The sequence below is a fragment of the Bison bison genome, unplaced genomic scaffold (assembly GCF_000754665.1).
Source record: "Bison bison bison isolate TAMUID 2011002044 unplaced genomic scaffold, Bison_UMD1.0 scf7180017864478, whole genome shotgun sequence".
In the NCBI taxonomy this organism is placed as follows: Eukaryota; Metazoa; Chordata; class Mammalia; order Artiodactyla; family Bovidae; genus Bison; species Bison bison.
In genome coordinates, this window is record NW_011495038.1 from 2,811,972 (window position 1) to 2,815,778 (window position 3,807).

Sequence of the window (3,807 nt, forward strand, 5' to 3'; positions counted from 1 at the left end):
CACAGAGTTCATAAGACTGTTCTATACATCAGTGTCTCTTTTGCTGTCTCGTATACAGGGTTATCGTTACCATCTTTCTAAATTCCATATATATGCGTTAGTATACTGTATTTATGTTTTTCCTTCTGGCTTACTTCACTCTGTATAATAGGCTCCAGTTTCATCCACCTCATTAGAACTGATTCAAATGTATTCTTTTTAATGGCTGAGTAATACTCCATTGTGTATATGTACCACAGCTTTCTTATCCATTCATCTGCTGATGGACATCTAGGTTGCTTCCAGGGAACACTCTTGCACTGTTGGTGGGAAAGCAGATTAGATTTTTCAGGAGATATATTCCCTTTCAACAGAAGGTAGGTAGAGAGAAGCTACACCAATTTTTTCTTTTCTCAAAGACCTTAGTTTCCTTGACTTGCCTGGAGCAGAGAGCATAGGCTATTGTTCAGGGTTGGCTTCAGTCAAATCTGTTTCTTCAATTTGAAGATCCTGTCTTGGTCAAATGTGTTAACTTCCAAAAATAATGGTTAGTACTTAATTCAGTGATGGTCTGCTAAAGTTCTGGACTCTATAAAATTAACTAGCTACTCACTGGTTCTTGTTGAAAGGTATGTAATATGTTTACATGATAACCAAATTTAAAATATTTATGGATATTCATAAAAAGGTACATTATGTTAATAAATAATGTCACTATGCAAAACTAATTTTAAAATATTTTTATTATGTACAGGAAAACTGTCTGTATGAGTCCATTGTTATTTTGATAATTGAATCAGACAGAAATATTATAAGAATTTAAAACTTATTCCTTTTGACCATATTGACTTTTTGATCAATATTCCTTTTGACCATAAATACAAAAATTCTTTAAAATATTTAGCAAATTTAGTCCAACAGTATAAAAAATAATAATGCATCATGGCCAAGGGAGGTTTATCCTGAAGTTGCAAGTTTAGTTTTCTATATAAAATCAATCAATATAATTAATAACATTACAGACCAAAAACTTAGAAATGTCATTTGATCATCTCAACAGATGAAAGTGACAAAATCCAGTGTCCTTTTCTGATGACAACTTTTAACAAACTGAGAAGAAAATACCCCTAAAAATATAAGGATATATGAAAACCCTTCAAGTAACATTTTAATGGTGAAAGACTATCCCTTTAAGTCAGAGACAAGGCAAATATGTTATTATCACTTCTTTCTATATCTGATTGTTTACTGCTAGTCTATAGAAAAAGAAATGATTTTTTTTTGCATATTGTTTTTGTCTTGCCTTCTTATGAAACTCAATTACTTATTAGTTCTAATAGTTGCCTTTTTTTTTTTTTTTTTTTTAAGATTAGGTTTTCTACCTAGGAGATAATGTCATTGCAAACACAGTCTTCTGTAATGAGGAGTCAGACTAAATTTTTTGATGTTTGACTGCTGACAGCTTTTAAACCTCTTCCTTCTCTCTTCCTGTTGTGTCCCGCATCTGGGGAAGAAAGTTTTGCCTCATAATCTTAGGGAATTCTCCTTTGCTGCCAGTAAGGGACTTAACTAAACAACCCCCTGCCCTCATGAAGACATACTAACCCTGGTTCTGCCCCCAGTCACAATCAAAACCCTGAACCAATCTTAGTTCCTTTCTCTCCAGCCCTTTCAGACCAACTTGAGAGGTGTTCTTTGTTCTCCCCAGATACTCCAATTATTGTAGATAATAAAGCTTTTCATACACTTTTAGTGTGTATTTGGCATCATCAGTCTTAACATTCAAGACAAATTTTGGATGGGAGTCCCTTTTGCCTTTGCAAAGGGTCTATGACAATTCCTTCCTTTCTAGATTTATTGTATTTTATTTTTCCTGCTTTATTTAGTTCACTGAATGGACTCAATTCAAACTCTAAAAATGTGCAAAAGATCTGAATGGATACCTCACTGAAAAAGACACTTGGATAATAAAAAAGAATATGAGAAAATGTTCCATACAATTTGTCATTGGAAAAAGAAAGAAAGTGAAAGTCCCTCCATCACTTCCGACACTTTGCAACCCCATGGACTATACAGTACATAGATACTCCAGGCCAGAATTTTGGAGTGGGTAGCCTTTCCCTTCTCCAGGGGATCTTACCAACCTAGGGATTGAACTCAGGTTTCCTGCATTGCTGCTGGATTCTTTACCAACTGAGCTATCAGGGAAGCGATTGTCATTGGAAATTGCAGCTTACAATGATGCAACACCTCTACATATTAATAAGAATAGCTAAGACCCTAAATATTGGTGATACCAAATCCTGGTGAGGATGCAAAGTATAGTATTGCCATATGATTCAGCAATCATGCTCATTGTTATTTAATCAATTGATTTAAAAAATAATGTCCATATAAAAACTTGAATTTGAATATTTATAGCACCTTTATTCATAATTACAAACCTAGGAGTCACTGAGATGTCCTCGAATAGGTGAATGAATAAGCAAACTAATACATCCAAACAATGAAATATTCAACTAGATTCACAAATGATATATGGAAAAAAGAGACATGAAAAAATCATCAATATATATTGCTATGTAAGGGAAAATCTAGTCCTAAAAGGATACATACTGTATGATTCCAATTATATGATATGCTAGAAAAAGCATAACTATAGAAAGTATGTGCAGAGATTCGTTGCCAGTGATTCAGGATCATGGAGCAACTAAATAGGTGAATCATGTGGGTGGCATTTCTTTAGAATATTAAAACTATTCTAAACAATCATATAATGTATTAATACAAAAATAGATATTTGTTAGAAATCATAGAGCACAAAGAATAACTTTAACGTATTCAAATTTTAGAAAATCATTTAGGAGGTGGGAGTCTCCTAGAATAAAAATGCAGAATGTGACAAAAAAAAAAAAAAATCTAAGCATTAAAAAAAAAATATGAAAAAAACTCATCAAAGGTGTGGAGGAATAAGCTGCTAACCTAAGGAACTTTGAAAATATGTGGAGTCTGTATAACTAAAGACAAAAGGAAGTGTACATAAACATTGTCCTCTAGTTGATAAAGTTGTTTCCATGGTGTTTAAGCTCATGGTTCTGAAACCACTATATGTGTGTACTTGAGTTTTACTATTAAGAAAATTTATGGCAGGTGGTGGAAGCTAGGTTTCTTATTGATAGAATGGGAAGTTACTTAAAAGCAAGAGAAGCTAGAATCATCATTGTGGTAATCTATTAGCATTAAAGACATCAGTATTAATTCACACTTAGCATAATATGGGTACAAATAGTTGGATTTAGAAATATTTAGAAGTATATATATACACACACATGGGTTAATATAGTCAAAATGTCTCCTTGTTCTATCAGCTAAGAGAGTCTAGAAGGAATGACACCCCCACCAAGCACAACTAACACTCAAATCGTGTTTTCTCATGCCATTATCCGATAAAGAAAATAAGGGCTTCTTGGAATAATGACTGGGGAATAGGTGTTTGCAATGAGTGGAGTATCCTGAGCCCTATGAAGTAAAAAAAAAAAAAAAAAGTGCTTAAAAAAATTCTACAATGTTGCAGGTATGCGAAAGTAATACTGACATGAGAGTCAGTTGAAAGAGTTCCAAATGACAAAGGCTGACAATAATATAAGCAAGATAATGAAGTAGTATTGGGTTTACAATATATATATATATGCTGCTAAGTCGCTTCAGTCGTGTCCGACTCTGTGAGATCCCATGAATCCCAGCACGCCAGGCCTCCCTTCCCTGTCCATCACCAACTCCCGGAGTTCACTGAGACTCATGTCCATCGAGTTGGTGATGCCATCCAGC